Raw genomic sequence first — 20,833 nt, 5'->3', positions numbered from 1 at the left:
CATTGTTTTTACGAGATGTTCTTCCCCTTGACGCTGTTTAGTGCCATTGTTCTTGTCTGTCCATCTCCCCGATTAGACTGTAAGCCCCGTCAAACGGGCAGGGACTGTCTCTATCTGTTGCCGACTTGTTCATCCCAAGCGCTTAGTACAGTGCTCTGCACATAGTAAGCGCTCAATAAATACTATTGAATGAATGAATGAATATATGTATATATACATATACACACACACACACACACACACACACACACCACACACAGAGTAATAATGAGGGCATTTGTTAAGTGTTTACTATGTGCAAAGCACTGTTCTAAAGACTGGGGTAGATACAAGGGGATCAGGTTGTCCCACATGAGGCTCACAGTCTTCATCCCCATTTTACAGATGAGGGAACTGAGGCACAGAGAAGTTAAGTGACTTGCCCACAGTCACACAGCTGACAAGTGGCGGAGCTGGGATTCGAACTCATGAGCCCTGACTCCAAAGCCCGTGCTCTTTCCACTGAGCCACGCTGCTTCCCTATATATATATATATACACATACATACATATGCACATATACATACATACATATCTATGTGTGTGTGTATATATGTGTGTATATATGTACGTATATATGTGTATGCATATATATTTGGGTGTATGTGTGTGTGTGTGTATATATATGTATATATATACATGGGTGTATGTATAGATTGTGTGTGTGTGTGTGCATATATATGTATATATATATGGGTGTATGTATAGATTGTGTGTGTGCGTGTGTGTGTGTTTGTGTGTATGTCCTGGCAGGGCGGGCAGGTTGGGCAGGGTTTTTCTGTACTGCCAGAATCCATCCTGGAGCCAGGAGTCCGGGCGGGCAGGCGGGCGAGCGGGTCAGGTCCGCGTCGGAATGTGTGCTGTTGGGTTGGGTGGCCAGCAGAGGGCGACCCCCACCACACGATGGGGCTCCCACGCTCGGGCGGGCGGGCGGGATGGATGGATGGATGGATGGATGGACGGGTGGACTGGCGGGATGGACAGATGGACGGGCGGGATGGACGGATGGACGGGCAGGTGGCGGTTGGACGGGCGGGATGGACGATGGGACCGATGGACGAGCAGGTGGGGCGGTTGCACGGGCGGGATGGACGGCATGGACGGACGGGACCGACGGACCGACGGGACAACTGGGAACCTGGCTCTCCCACCTCCCACATCTGGGCCCCTCCGGCAGGCCGCGCTGCCCTCCTTTCTAACCTATCTGAATGGCAGGTGGACACAGTCATTAGGATCTCACTTCCCTGGGGAAGAGCCCAAGGGCCACGGCTAGCCCTCTGGTACTATGAGAAGCCGCATGGCGGACTGGGTAGAGCCTGGGCCTGGGAGTCGGAAGGTCATGGGTTCTAATTCCGGCTCTGCCACTCGTCTGCTGCACAAGCTTTGATTCTGTTTTGCTTTGCTGTCTGTGTCCACCGTTTAGGTCGTGAGCCCGTTACTGGGCAGGGATTGTCTCTGTTGCCGAGTTGTACATTTCCAAGCGCCTAGTACAGCGCTCTGCACATAGTAAGCGCTCAATAAATACGACTGAATGAATGAATAAATGAAAGTCACTTTACTTCTCTGGGCCTCAGTTCCCTCATCTGGAAAATGGGGATTGAAACTGTGAGTGACAAGTGGAACAGGGACTCTGTCCAACCTAATTTGGCTACATCCATCCCAGTGCTCAGTACAGGGCCTGGCACATAGTAAGTGCTTAACGAATATCATTATTATTTATCCCATACCCGCCCTCGGAGCTGCGTATGGATGTGGATATTTGATGATCTCGAGTCCAATGTCTGTAACTGTTTTTATGCCTGTCCTTCCGCGTCCCATGGAGGCCCGTATCAACAGGCTGGCAGATTTCAAGGATTTGGGGACAAACTTTTGGATGTTTCTTTCTTCAGTACTCTGAAGGAGAGCTGTCAGGCTTAAATGGAGTCTAATAATAAAAATAATGACGATGGCATTTGCTAAGCGCTGGAGGGATACAAGGTGATCAGGTTGTCACATGTGGGGCTCACAGTCTTAATCCCCTTTTTACAGATGACGTAACTGAGGCCCAGAGAAGTGAAGTGACTGACCCAAAGTCACACAGGTGACAGGTGGCGGAGCTGGGATTCGAACCCATGACCTCTGACTCCCAAGCCTGGGCTCTTACCACTGAACCACGCTACATGCTGTGCTGGCATATGCAACATGCAATACACATATCTGTTAATTGTATTTTTTGATGTTAATGTATGTCTCCCGCTTTGGACTCTTAGCTTGTTTTTATGGTATCTGTTAAACGTTTACTATATGCCAGGCACTGTACTAATTGCTGGGGTAGATACAAGCTAATCAAGTCGGACACAGACCCTGTCCCGCATGGACCTCACAGTCTTAATCCCCATTTTACAGATGAGGGAACCCAAGTACAGAGAAGTGAAGTGATTTGCCTGTGGTCACACAGCAGACTAAGGGCAGAGCCGGGATTAGAACTCAAGTCCTTCTGACTCCCAGGCCTGGGCTCTATCTAATAGAGCACACTTCTTCCTCATTAAGGGCAGGGAACACGCCTACCAACTCTGTTGTATTGGACTCTCTCAAGCGCTTATGACAGTCCTCCTCTGCACCCGGTCAGCACTCGATAAATATCATCGATTGGTATCATGCTAGGGCACGCCTGACCGTACCTGGGATTCCGGCATGCGATGAAATTAATACTGCAATCGGAGCAGGCAATTTGTAGTATTTAAAATAAATACTGCAATCTGAGCAGGCAATTGGTAATGTTACGTGCTAGCACAGGCTCTCCTTTCTGAATGCCGTGGTTAGAAAAATGTGCGGCGTGGGAAAAAAACTCACAAGAATAGGTCAACTAGGGAGGAAAACTCATGTGGAGGAAGGGGGGGTGATCCTTTTGTCCAAGGGAGAAAGCAGGGAGGGCGATTTCTTCTTTCAAGCAGAGCTTAGGGACACACCCAGAGCATAACCGGAGGTGGGTGGGGAGCCAAGTAGCCTAATGGCTCTTGGGCGGACAAACCCCTGCTTGGATTCCAAGGTTGGCAGGAAACGCCCTCTCCGTGACCCCGTTCGACTGGCCGAGGCACCCCCCCCCCCCCCCCGCCCCCGGACAGACGGCTCCACGCACACTTTCACTTAATGCCAAGGAAACTCCAAAAAACCGTGGGCTTCGGCCGGGACGTGGACTGGACGCCTCCCTCTTCCGAACATGGTAGACGCGATATTCCTCAAAAGCCACTTTGGGTTTAGGGATCTGTCGGAGCTCCTCGCCTTCAACAACTCCCACGGTGAGCCTCCTCCCCCTGAGGAGGAGGGGTTGCTGGTGGCTTGTTTTTTGGGGGTGCTTCGGAGTCCTCCCCCAAAACGGCAGGGCGGCACTTTTCACCCACTTCTGATTTTTGGATAAAAGGGATTTGGGCTTCCCTGTCCTCGACAGGAAAACCGTCGGCCACCACCGGGGGAGCAGAAGCCAAACAAATCCATCAACACACATACCCAAACAAGAAGCGACTGCTGGGAAAACAGGAAGTGCGAGGCCCATCGGTGACCGGGCGGGAAACAGAGGCAGCCGCCAGAAGTGGGCCGAGGCCAGTCTCACAGGGCCCCCCTCGTCCTGCGCTGGGGGGAGACCCTTCCGCGGCACCCACTGCCCCCTTGGCCAAGAAATCTGATCCGGGAGGAGAAACTGGAGAAGGAGGAGGAGGAGGAGGAAGAGGAGGAGACAGGACTGAGGGCTCAATCAGCCTTTCTGGCGAGTGGGGGGGGTCCAGCTCTCAAAACCACGGGGTGGAATCGGGATGGCTCGGAGACACGGTGGGATCATTCAGGCGGGTCATCTTCTGGAATCGTCTAGGGAACAGTTCTGGTTCTGAAAAAAACACTCTCTGTAATGGACTGTCGCTTAAAGTGCAAGGCTGACACCCTGTCAATCTTCATAATAATAACGAATAATAACGATTATAATTATCATTGATATTTATTAAGCACTTACTACATGCCAGATACCGTACTAAGCTCCAGGTGGACATGAGCAAATCGAGTTGGACACAGTCCTATCCCATGTAGGTTCGCAGTCTCTATCCGCCATTTTACAGATAGTAACTGAGGCCCAGAGAAGTGAAGTGAGTTGCCCAAGATTACACATCAGACAAGTGACAGAGCCGGGATTAGAGCCCAAGACCTTCTGACTCCCAGGACCCGGGCTTTATTCCACTATACCAGGTTGCTTCTCATGCTGCTTCATGTTTCCACCCCCCTCCCGCCAGGGAGGTTTGCCCTCTCTCCAGGGTCACCAGTGACCTTCCTGCCTCGTGAAATTCAGTGGCCTGCTACTCCACCCTAATCCTCCTCGACCCCTCAGCAGCCTTCGACACCTCTTTCTCCTTGAAAACATCTAACCTTGGCTTCACTGACACTGTCCTCTCCTGCTTCTCCTCCTAGCTCTTTGGCCACTCGTTTTCAATCTCTTCAGGGGGCTCCTCCTCTGGCCTCCCGACCCTTAAATTCTGCGGGGGGTCCCTCAAGGCTCTATTCGGGGTCTCCTTTACTCCACCCACTCCCTAGGTGAAGTTCATCTACTCCCACGGTTCATCTAGGACCTTTTGGGATGACATCTAAATCTATTGCAGACGATTGTTGCTCAGTATAGTACTTCCTTTAAAGGATAGGCTCCCGTTACAGCTCCCAACACCCAGTAGGCTCCAGTAACAGTGACTGGCAACGCGAGGTAGCATGCCCGATAGAGCTTCTGGCTTCCAGAAGGCCCCAAATACAGCACTGGTGTACACGTAGATACCCAAAACAGCATTTGGTGAACACGGGGAGACAGCCCAGAACAGAGCTGGGCAGCACCCAGTAGGCCCTCAGTAAATGCTGGCGATGAAGGTGTCTCCAGGAGGCAGGTGCAGGTGCGGTCTCGGGGTGCTGTACCCAGGCCCCCAAAGCAGCTATTACCTTTTTTGAAATCTGTTTGAATTACAAACATTTTAATTTTTGCTTGAAACATCTTTCCTGGCAGCAGGACAGAGACTATATTTGGAAGCAACAATCCTTTGGGTGTTTCCAGAATGGAGCTCATCTCCGCGATCGCTCGGGCCGCGGAAAGCTTTCCTTTGGATTGGCCTGGGCCGCCGGGGGCTTTTCAACTCTTTTGCCGTGGGACGGAGCTCGTCGCTCCCCCGGGACCTCCTGTCCCTCAAAGCGGGGTTCCCGGGGCCCTCGGTGACCTCCGGCCCCGGCTCTCCTCCGTGCCGCCGAGGTCCCTCCCAGCCTCCCGCCTCCCCCGGTGGACGGGGAGTGGCAGCCAAGGCCTGGCTTTGGGCCAAGGCCCCAAGGACTGCCAGAGGAGCTCCCGTGGCCGTGGGGGGTGCCGCCACTCCAAGGGCTGAGGGCGAACCCTGACCTCCCGCTCTCGGCTGCACATTTCCCGGCACCAGGTGTCCCCCGACACCGCCGAGCTGTCCGACCTGGCTTTTGGCGGCCATTGTCATTTAATTACACGAAGCCGCTTCTGGGTATTCAAAATGTATTAAAGGAATAAATCAGGGTCGGTGGCTTTTTTTCCTCTACCATGGAGGACGAAGGATTTATGAGCAGCTGGGAGGGCGGTGAGAGAGGTGAGAGAAGAATCGCGCAGAGAGGGTAGTAAAGGGCCCCCAGGGCCCGGGGCCCCACGAGACCGGCCTCCCGCCTGTCCATCCTTCCTTCTGGCGCAAACCGGGGGCCGTGCGAGGGCTGGGCAGCCCCCTGGCTCGGGGAGGTCGGCCGTGGCCAGCGCCGATCCCGCCAGGCCAGTAGAACCGGCACGAGTCCCGGCCCCTCGCTGTCCTCCTCTGGAAAATGGGGAGAAGGCCAAGCTGCCTCTCCCTCTCTCCCTCCCACGGATGATGACTACCATAATAAACGGCATTTACTACAAGCTCACTTTGGGTCAAACCCTACTCTAAGCGCTGGAGTGGATACAAGGTAATCAGGTGGGACGGAGTCCCTCTGCCAAAGTCTAAGTAGGAGGGAGAAAAGGCACTGAATCCCATTTTACCAATGAGGAACCTGAAGCACATAAGTAAAGTGATTTACCCAATGTCACAAGGCAGACAAGTGGCAGAGCTGGGATTAGAAACCAAGTCCTCTGACTCCCGAGCCCATGCTCTAACCATTAGACCACGCTGCTTCCTATCAGTTGTTTACTGAGTGCCAAAGGCTGAGTAAGTGCTGGGGTAGATACAAGAAAATTATGTCCCTGTCCCACATGAAACTGACAGTCTTAATGGGAGGGAGAAACAGTATTGAATCCCCATTTTTCAGATGGAAAATTTGAGACACAGAAAAGTGAGGTATCTTGCCCCGGTCCACCCAGCAGGAAGGTGGCTGGAATTGTGATTAGAACCCAGGTCCTCTGACTCCCGACCAGGCCTGGGCTCTTTCCAGTAGGTCATGCTGCTTCTCCCAGTTCTTCCCTCTATTCTGGCTACTGGTCAACTGGACAGTTGGTCACTGCTCCGGGGCACCAGTTAATCAATCAATCAATCAATGATATTTATTGAGTGCTTACTTTGTGCAGAGCACTGTACTAAGCACCTGGGAGAGTATAGCACCAGGACAGGGGTTTTACGGCCTGGCAGCTCTCAGAGCTCAATATCCTGCATACAGAAAAGCAGCGTGGCTTAGTGGAAAGAGCCCGGCCTTGAGAGGCAGAGTGCATGGGTTCGAGTCCTGGCTCTGCCACTTGTCAGCTGTGTGACTGTGGGCAAGTTACTTAAACTTCTCTGTGGCCTCAGTTACCTCATCTGTAAAATGGGGATAAGACTGTGAGCCTCACGTGGGACAACCTGATTACCCTGTATCTCCCCTAGCGCTTAGAACAGTGCTCTGCACATAGTAAGCGCTTAACAAATGCCATCATCATTTTTATTATATTATGGACACTTTGCCGTGTATCCACCCAGTGCTTAGTACAGTGCCTGGCACATAATAAGTGCCAGAAGGACCTGGATTCTAATCCCAGCTCTGCTACTTTGTTGTGGGACCTTGGGCAAGTTACTTAATTTCTCTGGGGCTCAGTTATCTCATCTGTAAAATGGGGATTAAGACTGTGAGCCCATTGTTGGGTAAGGATTATCTCTATCTGTTGCCAAACTGTACTTCCCAAGTGCTTAGTACAGTGCTCTGCACACAGTAAGCGCTCAGTAAATATGACTGAATAAATAAATGAATGAATGTGGGACAGGGACGGTGTCAGACCAGATGAACTTCTCTCTACTCCAGTGCTTAGAACAGTGCTTGACACGTAATAAGCTCTTAACAAACACCATCATCAGTATTATTGTTACTATGCTTTTAAGCCCAATGAGAGCCCAGCACTTAGTACAGTGCCTGGCAGACAGTAAGCGCTTAACAAATACCAATTATTATTATTATCAGACACCTTCTTTCGACTTAAACAGTTCCTGCCCAGGATAGCTTGGCCCCAGCTTGGAAGATTTTGCTCTTCCTGCGTCAGTGCTCTCCTCTCCTGGGAACAGACAGGTTTCCAGTCAAGAACTGTCCGGCAGTAGGGGCCGTCGCCACCCGCTGCTGCCACGTCAGCATTTCTGTGGCTCCTCTCCCCTGCCGGCCCCCAAGTCCCGAGTGTTCAGACCACCCCCCACGCCACTGGGCTCCACGTCTTTAAAGGCTCGTACTCCCTCCGACCTGCAGTTGCCTTTAGTGTCTGCCTTCCCTCCATTAGATCCCAGGGGCCTAGAGAGTAGGGACCGTGTGTACTAACCCCCTCTGTACCTTACCGAACGCTTTATGAGGTGCTTGGCACACAGTGTATGTTCAAAAGATACTCTGTCTGACCTGATTAACTTGTAGCTACCCCAGCGCTTAGAACAGTACTTAACGCACGGTAAGCGCGAAACAAATGCTGCCAACCCGACCACCCCCATCATCATCATCATCATCATCATAAGGAAGCAGCGTGGCCTAGTGGACAGTGCACGGGTCTGGGAGTCAGAAGGACCTGTGTTCTAATCCCGGCTCTGCCGCTTATCTGCTGTGTGACCTTGGGCAAGTCACTTTACTTCTCTGTGCCTCGGTTTCCTCATCTGTTAAATAGGGACTAAGACCGTGAGCCCCACATGGGACATTGACTGTGTGTGACTTGAATAGCTTGTATCTACTCCAGCACTTAGAACACTGCCTGGCACGTAGTAAGCGCTTAACCAAGAGCATAAATTTTTTAAAATTATAATAATACTATAATTGATGGATTGATGCTGGCTCGGACTCCAAACCTACTCAGAATGGAAAATAGTCCCTCCTAAAATAGTAATAAGGGCAGAGAGTTTTTAACTTAAAAGCAAAGAGAAGAAGAGACACCGGTGGACTGCGGCAGTCCCCCAGGGACAAATCACCCAGAAATCAGAGCCACCCTACAACTCCCTACAACTGCCAGAGAAGCAGAACGGCTAAAAGCCACTGCTGCGTCCAGGATGTCGAGGGAACTGTCAAGCTAAGCCACAACAGGAAAAAGAGAAGAGGACTGCAAACAGCTGCAAATTCCTGAGATGGAAGTATTTTTTTTTTTAATGGCACTTGGTAAGCATTTACTCTCTTCCCTCTCCCATTCGACTACCAGTTAGGTTTCTCAAGAAAGTCTCGGGTGACGTGATACAGAAGACTTCTTACCTGGGGTGCTTTTTGTGTTTAACTTGAATTGAACTGGTTAAGTGCCAAGCACTGTACTAAGCGCGGGGATCAGGTCGGACAAGGTCCCTGACCCACCTGAGGCTCAAAGTCTAAATCGGAGGGAGAAGGATTTAATCTCCATTTTACAGATGAGGTAACAGAGGCCCAGGGAAGTTTGCGATTTGCCCAAAGTCACACAGCAGACGAGTGGCAGAGCCAGAACTAGAAACCAGGTCCTCTGACTTACTGGGAAGTAGCATGGTTGTAGTGGATTAGGCATGGGCCTGGGAGTCGCAAAGTCATGGGTTCTAATCCCAGCTCTGCCACTTGTCTGCTGTGTGGCCTTGAGCAAGTCACTTGACTTCTCTGTGCCTCAGTTACTTCATCTGTAAAATGGGAGTTAGACTGTGAGCCCTCTGCGGGACGGGGACTACGTCCAATCCGATTTGCTTGATTCACCCCAGTGCCTAGTACGGTGCCTGCCACATAGTAAGAGCTTAACAAATGCCATAATTATTATTATTATTACTGCTAGATCATGTTGCTTTGTTTTAGCAGGGAAAGTCAAGGAAATTTTCCCGACAGCACAATTACAAAAGGAAAACTTGCTCCTCCAGGGCTATACACTACAGACCTTGGACAGTTAGAACCAGGTGGGAGAAGAGGAAGTGGGGAGCATAGATAGCCCACAGGGAACACTCCCCTGTCCTTGGGCACCAGAGAGCTCCTTTACTGCCCACGAAAGCTGGACGGGCAGGTGGGAGGTAAACCAGGCTCTGATGAGCCACACTATTTTCATAAAATATCCTGCCTATGGTTCACTGACTTTAATCCATTCGATCGTATTCATTGAGCCCATACTGTGTGCGGAGCACTGGACTAATCGGGTGGGAGAGGACAACATAACAGACACATTCCTATGTCCACAGTGAGCTTTACAGTCTAGAAGGGGCGAAGATATTCCTCCAGGCCCAGGCCAGTTTGGTCCCCCTTGGGCTCCGGCCTCGGTTCCACACGGGAGAACAATTCATGGCTTGGGAGGCACTTCCCTGCATCCCTATCCCTTCCGAAAGCTGTATTTCTCTGGAAAAACCGATGTCTTCAATTCTACAACCTTTCCCTTTTCTAGAGGAGCCCCCAGAGCAAACCCAGTCTCCCTTGGGTGATGGTGTGTTGCTGAGCGGGACAGCTCCTTGGCTGCCGGGATTATGATCCAGGTCTTCTGATTCTCAGGCCTGCCTCTATCCCACTAGACCATGCTGCCTCTTGACCATTCTCCAATCTCCGTCCCTGGAGGATTTCAGGTCTGCTTCCAGAGTGAGCCACGTGCCACGGCTGGGCATGACCCCCATCTCCCCAGGAAAGCCTCTTGGAAGTATTTACATTTCCCTTCTTGACGTTAGGTAACTGTTGTGCGTCCAATGCCACTGAACGGAATCTTGAGAAATGGGCTGCAGTCACCAGGGGCAAGTTTCTGAGTTAGGTTTTAGGCAGAATAAGGATCCAAGGAACCAGCCTGGCCAAGGGAGAATGGCCTCGAGTGGGAAGGCATTGCTTCCCCGGAGATGACAATAACGAGAATAATAATAATGATAAAAATAATCAGAAAAGGTAACAATAGTAACTGTTAAGCATTTACTATGTGCCAAGCAATATACTACACGCTGGGGTAGATACAAGATAACCAGGTCCCAAATGGGACTCATGGTCTAAGTAGGAGGGAGAACAAGTATTGAATCCCCATTTGCAGATGAGGAATCTGAGGCATAGAGAAGTTAAGTGACTTGTCCAAGGTCACAGTCAGTAAGTGATGGAAGCAGGATTAGAACTCAGGTCTTCTACCTCCCAGACCTGGGGTCTTTGGGGGGGGGGGTATTTATTAAGCATTTACTATGTGCCAGGCACCATAAGCGTTGGAGTAGGTATGAAGTAATCAGGTTGGACACAGTCCGTGTCCCAAATGGGGCTCACAGTCTAATCCCCATTTTACAGATGAGGGAACGGAGGCAGAGAGAAGTTAAGTGACTTGCCCAAGGTCACACAGCAGACAAGTGGCGGATCCAGGGTTAGAACCCAGGTGCTTCTGATTCCCAGGCCCATGCTCTACCCACTGGGCCACGCTGTTTCTTGGCGTTGCTCGGGCACAGTTTCCAAAGCCAAGCGTGATACGAAATGACCAAACCAGCCTCAGGAGAAATTAAATCCAGATTTCCACATCATGCCCCTTGGCATACAGAGGCAGGAGGCTACTTTCCTCTCCCCAGGCAGGGACACTGCAGGCTCGCCCAGGGACCCCAGACGGCACCACGGAGACACACGGGCTGGCTCTCTTCCCAAAGCAGGCAATGGGGGCGAGGTCCTTTACATTCGGCCTGACCATCAGCAGGGCGTTAAATCTGTTTCCAATATTAATGTTTCCAACTGAAGCCAGAACAATGATGTGGACCACAGATGAAAACTGGGGCTAGCATTATTATTTTAAGTTATGACAATAAGCTGCCCGTTTTTGGAATTTTCCAATTGTTCGGAAAACTCAATCGGGCCAATTTTCATTGCTTCATTGGCATTCTGCGCAATACCAAGAAACGTGAAACAGAACTGGTTCTAAAAGATCCAAGAATTCTCCGTGCCTACAATCAATCCATCAGTGGCATTTTTTGAGGGCTTACTGTGTGCAGAGCACTGGACTGAACGCTTGGCAGAGGACAACAGTTGGGAGACGTGTCCCCTACCCTCAAGGAGCTTACAGTCTACAAGGGGTGAAAAGCATCAGAGCCTTTACTGAGTGCCTACTCTGTGCACTTACTGTGAGCACTAACTGGGGGCAAAGAACACTTCTCTAGGCCATCGATGGTACTGACTGAGCACCAACTGTGTAAAAAGCACTGTAATGAGAATTTTGGCGCAAATAGTAGAGTTTGTAAGCAGCGTAGCTTCGTGAAAAGAGCACAGGCTTGGGAGTCAGGGGTCGTGGGTTTTAATCCCAGCCCTGCCATTTATCATTTGTGTGACTTGGGCAAACCACTTAACTCCTCTGTGCCTCAGTTACGTCATCTGTAAAATGGGGATTAAGACTGTGAGTCCCTTGTGGGACAACCTGATTATCTTGTATCTACCCCAGCGCTTAGAAGAGTGCTTGGCACATAGTAAGTGCTTAACAAATGCCATCATTATTATTATTATTATTATAATGATCCTTGCAATCCCTAACCTTGATCACCTTACTGAGCACCTGTGAGCCCCCAAAAGAGTTAGTAGAGATGATCGCTGTCCTCGAGCAAGTGCTTGGGACACCTACAACAGAGTTAGTAGACAGGATTCCTGTCCTCAAGCACTGTACTGAGTGCTTGAGAGCTTACAATAGAGCTAGTAGACAGGATGCCTGCCCTCAAGGAAGTTACACTCCAGTGGAGGAGAAAAACATCTAAAAAAGGTCCAGGTAAGGGGAGTAATAGAGCGTAAATGCTGAGGGGCGGGGAGGTGGTGTGACTGGTTAAACTGCAAGTTTTTCCAAGGTTTTCCACTTCCACAGTTAGAAGTGAAAACAGTAAAACATTATCTTTTAAAAAAATACATTTTTTAATGGTATTTGTCAAGTGCTCGTCTCTAAATTGTAAACTCGTTGTGAGAAGGGAATGTCTAATTATTGTAGTATTGTACTCTCCCAAGAGCTTTTCATGCCCACGTCTCCCCCATCCTAAAAAAACCCGCTCTTGACCCCACTTCCCCCTCCAGTTATCGTCCTATCTCCCTACTACCCTTCCTTTCCAAAATCCTAGAACGAGTCGTCTACAATCGATGCCTAGAATTCCTTAACTCCCATTCTCTCCTAGACCCCCTCCGATCTGGCTTCCGTCCCCTCCACTCTACCGAGACTGCTCTCTCTAAGGTCACCCGTGACCTCCTTCTTGCCAAATCCAATGGCTCCTACTCCATTCTGATCCTCCTTGACCTCTCTGCTGCCTTTGACACCGTCGACCGTCCCCTCCTCCTCCATACCTTATCTCACCTCGGCTTCACGGACTCTGTCCTCTCCTGGTTCTCCTCTTACCTCTCTGGCCGATCATTCTCGGTCTCCTTCGCCGGAGCCTCCTCCCCCTCCCATCCTTTAACTGTTGGAGTTCCTCAAGGGTCAGTTCTTGGCCCTCTTCTGTTCTCCATCTACACTCACTCCCTCGGTGAACTCATCCGCTCTCACGGCTTCGACTACCATCTCTACGCAGATGACACGCAGATCTACATCTCCGCCCCTGTCCTCTCCCCCTCCCTTCGGGCTCGCATCTCCTCCCGCCTCCGGGACGTCTCCACCTGGATGTCGGCCCGCCACCTAAAACTCAACGTGAGCGAGACTGAGCTCCTCATCTTCCCTCCCAAACCCGGTCCTCTCCCAGACTTCTCTATCACCGTGGATGGCACGACCATCCTTCCCGTCCCGCAGGCCCGCAATCTCGGTGTCATCCTTGACTCGTCCCTCTCGTTCACCCCACACATCCTATCCGTTACCAAGACCTGCCGGTTTCACCTCTACAATATCGCCGAGATCCGCCCTTTCCTCTCCACCCAAACGGCTACCTTACTGTTACGGGCTCTCGTTATATCCCGGCTAGACTACTGTGTCGGCCTTCTCTCTGACCTCCCTTCCTCCTCTCTCGCCCCGCTCCGGTCTATTCTTCACTCCGCTGCCCGGCTCATCTTCCTGCAGAAACGATCTGGGCATGTCACTCCCCTTCTTAAACAACTCCAGTGGTTGCCTATCGACCTCCGCTCCAAACAAAAACTCCTCACTCTAGGCTTCGAGGCTCTCCGTCACCTTGCCCCTTCCTACCTCTCCTCCCTTCTCTCTTTCTACCGCCCACTCCGCTCCTCTGCCGCCCACCTCTTCACCGTCCCTCGGTCTCGCCTATCCTGCCGTCGACCCCCGGGTCACGTCCTCCCGCGGTCCCGGAACGCCCTCCCTTCTCACCTCCGCCAAACCGATTCTCTTTCCCTCTTCAAAACCCTACTTAAAAATCACCTCCTCCAAGAGGCGTTCCCAGACTGAGCTCCTCTTCCCCCTCTACTCCCTCTGCCATCCCCCCTTTACCTCTCCACAGCTAAAGCCTCATTTTCCCCTTTTCCCTCTGCTCCTCCACCTCTCCCTTCCCATCCCCACAGCACCGTACTCGTCCGCTCAACCGTATATATTTTCGTCACCCTATTTATTTTGTTAATGAATTGTACATCGCCTCGATTCTATTTAGTTGCCATCGGTTTTTACGAGATGTTCTTCCCCTTGACGCTGTTTAGTGCCATTGTTCTCGTCTGTCCGTCTCCCCCGATTAGACTGTAAGCCCGTCAAACGGCAGGGACTGTCTCTATCTGTTGCTGACTTGTTCATCCCAAGCGCTTAGTACAGTGCTCTGCACATAGTAAGCGCTCAATAAATACTATTGAATGAATGAAGCTTAGTACAGTGCTCTGCACTCATGAAGTGCTCAATAAATACAATTAAACAGAACTGAACTGAAGTGCTTACTGTGTGCCTGGCACGGAGCTAAGCGCTGGGGAAGATACAATGTAATGGGGTTGGACACAGTCCCTGTCCCACAAGTGGTTCACGCTCTTAACCCCCACTTTACTGATGAGGTACCTGAGGCTCAGAGAAGTGAAGAGACCTGGCCCAAGGTCAACACAGCAGACAAGCGGCAGGGCCGGGATTAGAACCCAGGTCCTCTGATTCTCGGGCCCGAGCTCTATCCACTAGGCCACACTGCCTCGTGACCAATCTCCAATCTCCCTCCCTGGAGGATTGCAGGTTTGCTTTCAGAGCGAGCCATATGTGACGGCTGGGCATGAGCCCCATCTTCTCAGAAAAGCCTCTTGGAATTATTTACGCTTCCCTTCTCGACGCTAGGCTAACTGTCGTCCATCCAGTGTCACACGGCAGAATCTTGAGAAACAGGCTGCGGTCAACGGTGGCGGGTTTCTGAGTTAGGTCTCTGGCAGGATCAGGGAGTCAGCCACCTGTAGGACTGAACAAGCCCTGTTTTGCAGACCCTAGGCCCATGACCTGCCCCTGGCCTGAAAAACCCTCCCTCCTCATATCTGAAAATGACTCTCCTCCCCCTTCAAAGCCTTACTAAAGGCCCATCTCCCCAAGAGGCTTTCCCTGACTAAGCCCTCCTTTCCTCTTCTCCCACTCCCTTCTGCTTCGCCCTGACTTGCTTCCTTTCTTCATTTCCCCAACCACCCCCCAGTCCCTCAGAACTTATGTACATATCTGTCATTTACTTATTTATATTGACATCTGCCTCCCCCTCTAGACTATAAGCTCACTGAGGGCAGAGAACGTGTCTATTTTTATACTGTACGGGAAAGGAGAGGCGCAGATACTGCCGTTCCATAGCCCAATCATCCGGCCAAAGCCATTCATTCATTCATTCATTCAATAGTATTTATTGAGCGCTTACTATGTGCAGAGCACTGTACTAAGCGCTTGGGATGAACAAGTCGGCAACAGATAGAGACAGTCCCTGCCGTTTGACGGGCTTACAGTCTAATCGGGGGAGACGGACAGACAAGAACAATGGCAGTAAACAGCGTCAAGGGGAAGAACAACAAGCCGTGTCTGTGGCCTTGTCCATTGGCCCCGGACCTCCCTGGGTGGTTCCAGGAAACAGCCGGGGGACACTGGGGCGAAATTGAGGAGCAGAGGGAGAAGAGAAGGAAGCCAGGCTCTGTTGGGGCTGAAGAAACAAACCCTCCTGGCTGAGAACCTCCCCAAATAAAAATAATAATAATAATAATAATGATAACAACAGTGTAGCGCTTAACTACCACAATAATAATAATGATAGTAGTATTATTATTGTGGTAGTTGTTAGGCTCTTACTATGTGCTAGGCACTGTTCTAAGGGCTGGGTTATATACAAGGTTTGGACACAGTCCCTTTTCCACATGGGGTTCACAGTCTTAGTCCCCATCTTACAGATGAGGTAACTGAGGTACAGAGAAGCTAAGTGACTAGCCCTAGGTCACTTGCCTAGGCGGCGGAGCTGGGATTAGAATCCGGTCCTTCTGACTTGCAGGCCCGCGCTCCATCCACTCAATCACACTGCTTCTGCGGTTTGGAGCAGGGCCACAGCCAGACCCATTCTCAGGAGATTTCCCATGTTTGGGACCAAAACGGTTTAGAGGGGTGGCGCCATCCTCATCCGTGTACCACGTGCGGCTGAATCCAAAGCCCGCTGGCCAGGCAACGTGGCAAACCGGCCCCAGCACGGATTGAGGCCTTCCGGGCCCCAAGCCTCCGACACCGGCCCACCGGCAGCTCTCCGGAGCTGGCGGAATGGCCAGAGACCTCGACCGGCGGCCCCGTCTGCCCTAAGACCCGGCGATGCTCCTCAGTGCCCCGATGCCACCGGGCAGAGGTCCCCCTGCCTTGGGATGTGGCCGTCCCAGGCTCCCGCTCCCACCAAGTCCAAGCTGCCCTGGGAAGTCGCTACCAGGAACCCGGCTCTCAAGGGGCCCGGCCAGAGGCGAGATGGAGGGACCAAGCAGTCCGGAGCCTTGCTGGATTTTCTATGTCAGAAGCAAAACTTTTCAAATCATTCCTGGAAATGGCATTTATTTGGGGCTGACTAGGTGCTAAGCCAAAGTGCAAGAGCAGGGTGCAGGAGCCAAGGAAGTGAGGATAGAGCCACCCACAGCCCCCATCTCACAAGGCCAGAAGCAGCATGGCATAGTGGATAAAGCACTCCCTGGGAGTCAGTAGGTCATATGGGTTCTAATCCCGGCTCTCCTACTTTCATTCAGTCGTATTTATTGGGCGCTTATTGTATGCAGAGCACTGTACTAAGCACTTGGAAAGTACAATTAGGCAACAAATAGAGACAATCTCTACCTGACAATTGGCTCACAGGCTTGTCTGCTGGGTGGTCTTGGGCAAGTCACTTCACTTCTCTGCATCTCAGTTACCTCATCTGTAAAATGGGGATTAAGATTTTGAGAACTGAAAGGGGCCTCTTGGGGAGATGTTCCATGCGGGACAGAGCCTGTGTCCAACATGATTTGCTTGTATCTACCCCAGAGTTTAGTACAGTGGCCAGTACCACTATTATTATTAATATTAAGGAGCTTATTCTCTAGCTCATCCCAATTTTCCAGACGAGGAATTGAGGGCCAGAGAGGTGAAGCTCCCCCGGCAGGCCAGTGGCAGAGCTGGGACATCCCCTTACCTCCAGCTCTGTCCACAGCCACGAGCCCTGCTCCAGCAGAGTTGAATTGCTGGGGGAAAACGGGCCCTTGTCTTAGCGGACATTCACCGGGTCTCCTCAAACCTGTGTCGGGGTTTGGAACTGGCAGGGATGTCAGAGGTAAGGACAGAGAGCCGCTGCTTGAGACTCCATTTTTCAGTTAAGGAAGGGAGAAATTAAACCTAACAAAATGTGGTTCGATGGGCAGATGGGCTTCCCTAATCGCTCCCAGATTCTTCGCAGCGGGAGTGGTGACTAAATGGTTTCAATTAAAAGTTAGAGAAATGGAGAAAAACAGTCAGTGAGTTCGGGTCTGTGCTGCTGAGCCTGTTCCTCGGGCAGTTTGAACGCTGCATCTGCCCCATTTCAAGCATCGAGGGGTGGTGGGAAATGGAGGACAGGGAGACAGCCTGGGGGGAGGAGGCTCGGCCCAGGGGGAATGGAGGGACAGCACGGGGGGAGCCGGCCCGGGGAGATGGAGGGGGGAACGACATAGCAACATAGAACAACACAGGGGGACTGAGAGACACGGGGACTGCCCAAGAGCTAAGTGGAGTGCTCTGTAGATAGAAAGTGCTCAATAAATATCACTGACCAATCTATCTACCCCAGTGCTAAGAACAGTGCTGCACAATTAGCACTTAACAAATACTATAAAAAGAAAGAAAAAAAGATGATAGTGATGGCATTTAAGTGTTTACTATGTGACAAGCACTGTTTTAAGTCCCAGGGTGGGTACGAGACAAACAGATTGTGGACATGGGGCTCCAGTCAAACTAGGAAGGAGAAGGGGTTCTGAATCCCCATTTTCCAGATGAGGAAACTGAAAGGCTGGCGAACCTGCCCCAGGGGCCGGGCCGCGCCCTCGCTCAGACAATTAGGGGCGACACCCTGGCCGGGCACTCAACCGGAGAACCAGAGGGGAAGCTTCTGGCGATGGGCCAGGCCGCCTTGCCTGGGGCTCAGGGCCGAGGGTAGAATCCTCTGCCCAGAGTCACCACCGCAGACCTCGGGGGCTGGTGCCAAGGAGACTGGGGCTCCCTAGGACTCCGGAGCCCCCAACCCCGAAAACGGATCTGTCCCGAGGGAAGCCTGGAGCTGTTGTCAGGTGGGGCTGGGACAGGGCTGCCCTCCATGGCCCAAGCGCTCCCCTGATTCCGCCCCAGCTTCCCCAAGGGGTCTATGGACTGGATGTCCCGTGAGCGGGTGCGCACGTTGTCGGCCGGCCGCCCACCCCTAGCGGTCCCGGCCTCACGGACTGCCGAAAGGGAGCCGCCGGAACCGGCCCTCGTGCCTTCCTTTCCGAGTTTACGGGTGCATAACGGATGGCTGATCCCTAACGCTTCATTCCAGCGCTCGACTCAAACCGTTATAGAACGAGTCTGAGGAATAATTAGACTGTACATCTTTTTTATGTTGATGAATCAGGGCTGTTTAATTCGAGACGGGTGGATTTGATAATTGGATCTAAAAGAGTGAAATTGGTTAGCGCTGGTATGTACATATTACCTTTACCGCCCTGGCAATGGTGAAAAGCTCTCATCAAGTATGTCCCGGATTATTTTATTATGCCAACATTAATATTGAAGGCACATGCACAATCTGGAGTCAGCAGGTCCATGCACTACCATCTCATTAAATTTTCAGACGAAAGCTGCAAAAATTAATTGGAGGCTTGTAATAGTTTAGACTGCGAGCCGGCTTATGGTAATATAAATTACACAAAGAGAAGACAGTTTTATATACTGAGAGAAGGAAAACTGGTTGACTTTAATGAGAAGAGATAGAAATGCAGTGCCATTTTTTTCATTACTGATGCACTCTAAACTGTTTGGACTTAGTTGATGAATAGAGTTAATTCTCTGCTACAGTTCCAATCATTCACGTTGCACAGTTTAATGACTTCTAGATAAAAACAGGAATGAAATGTTAATTTCTGCGAAGAAACTGGAGCACTCTCATAGATCAAGATTCTCCCCTCCGCCCCCTCTCCCATTCAACTACCGGTTAGTGTCCCAAAAAAAGTCTCCAGGAGAAATGTTATGATATGGAAAGTTTCTGTCATAAAATCTTAGGTGGGGTGTTTTTTGTGTTTAAGTTAATTGAATTTAATTGTGGTACTTGTTGAGCACCCTCTCAGGGTCGCACCTGGAGAGTTTCCAGTACTCTACCAGTCTCGGCTACGGGAGGGAGAGTCAAGCAGAGGCCGAACCATTCCATTCCCAGCTTGGGCAGTAACTAGCGAGTGGCAGGCCATCTGCTACAAGTCAAAATTCACCCCTGTTAGGCAGCAGCGGTATGGGAGAGGGTCGAGGGCGGAGACTCGAGCATATGGTAAACCGCTTCCGGATTCCGGAAACTCTATGGATCCACTACCAGAATGATTGCACGTGGAGAGCGGAGTGTTCTGGGAGAGATGTGTCCGTGGTGTCACTATGGGTCGGACACGACCCATTATTTTGTTAATGAAATGTACATCGCCTTGATTCTATTTATTTGCTATTGTTTTAATGAGATGTTCATCCCCTTGATTCTATTTACTGCTATTGTTCTTGTCTGTCCGTCTCCCCTGATTAGACTGTAAGCCCGTCAAAGGGCGGGGACCGTCTCTATCTGTTACCGATTTATACATTCCAAGCGCTTAGTACAGTGCTCTGCACATAGTAAGCGCTCAATAAATACTATTGAATGAATGAACGAACGACTCGACGGCATAAGACAAGACTTGCACTGGGGTGGATACAAGATCCTCAGGTACGGAGAAGCCGCGTGGCGGAATCTGTAGAGCCCGGACCTGGGAATCAGAAGGTCATGGGCTCTACTCCCAGTGCTGCCACTTGCCTGCTTTGTGACCTTGGGCAAGGCACTCCACTTCTCTGGGCCTCAGTTACCTCATCTATAAAATGAGGGTTGAGACTGGAAGCCCCACGTGGGACAGGGACCGTGTCCAACCCGATTTGCTTGTATCCACCCTAGCGTTCAGTACGGTGCCTGGCACATAGGAAGCGCTTAACAAATGCCGTAATTATTATTATTGGGTCGAACACAGTCCCTGTCCCAACTGGGGCTGCCAGTCAAGCAGGAGGGAGGAGGATTTAATCCCCATTTTACAGATGAGGTAGCTGAGGCCCAGAGACGGCAAGTGATTTGCCCAAGGCCACATGGCGGGCAAACGGCGTAGCTGGAATTAGAACTCAGGTCCTCTCACTCCCAGCCCTGTGTTCTTTCCACTAGGCCATGCTGCTTCCCGTTTAATCATTTTGAAATGAAGATTTACGAGCAAGGAAAAAAAAATTGGAATGCTTTCAAGCCATTCATAATTCACAGGTTTCTGTAAAGGCTCCGACTCCCGGCCCGGAGCCTGCTTGGTGCTGGGTGTTAAATACAGTTCAGCGGTCTTGTGCTCTAAGATTTGAAGCAGCACAGCCTAGCAAAAAGACCCTGGGACTGACAGTAAGGAGCCAGCTCTCACCTAGCCCACTGGGTGATCTCGGGCAAGCCACTTAGCCTCCTTGGGCCTCCGTTTCCACATCTTTAAAATGGGGAGGAGAAAGCTGCTCTCCCTCCCTCCGTCCCTCTTAGCCTGTGAGCCCCTGATAGGGATGGGAATGATGTCCAATCTGATCATCTTGGCATAGAGAAGCAGCGTGGCTCAGTGGTAAGAGCATGGGCTTGGGAGTCAGAGGTCATGGGTTCTAATCCCGGCTCTGCCCCTTGTCAGCTGTGTGACTTTGGGCAAGTCACTTAACTTCTCTGTGCCTCAGTTACCTCATCTGTAAAATGGGGATTAAGATTGTGAACCCCATGTGGGACAACCTGATCACATTGTATCCCCTCCAGCGCTTAGAACTGTGCTTTGCACATAGTAAGCACTTAACAAATGTGATCGTTATTATTATT

The 20,833-nt window shown here is 51.1% G+C and overlaps 1 protein-coding gene and 1 non-coding gene across 3 annotated transcripts in view; one reads left to right on the top strand and one right to left on the bottom strand.

Moving 5' to 3' along the window:
- Positions 1 to 20,833, bottom strand: part of CTBP2 (C-terminal binding protein 2) — a 101,062-nt gene that overhangs the window by 28,915 nt on the left and 51,314 nt on the right. The gene's annotated exons all lie outside the window — the stretch shown is intronic.
- LOC114810787 lies at positions 19,064 to 19,201 on the top strand. The gene has a single exon (XR_003758480.1). It is a non-coding gene; the product is annotated as a small nucleolar RNA SNORA7 (small nucleolar RNA).

Source organism: Ornithorhynchus anatinus, chromosome 3 (genome assembly GCF_004115215.2).
Source record: "Ornithorhynchus anatinus isolate Pmale09 chromosome 3, mOrnAna1.pri.v4, whole genome shotgun sequence".
Classification (NCBI taxonomy): Eukaryota; Metazoa; Chordata; class Mammalia; order Monotremata; family Ornithorhynchidae; genus Ornithorhynchus; species Ornithorhynchus anatinus.
This window is presented reverse-complemented; position numbering and strand designations above follow the sequence as displayed.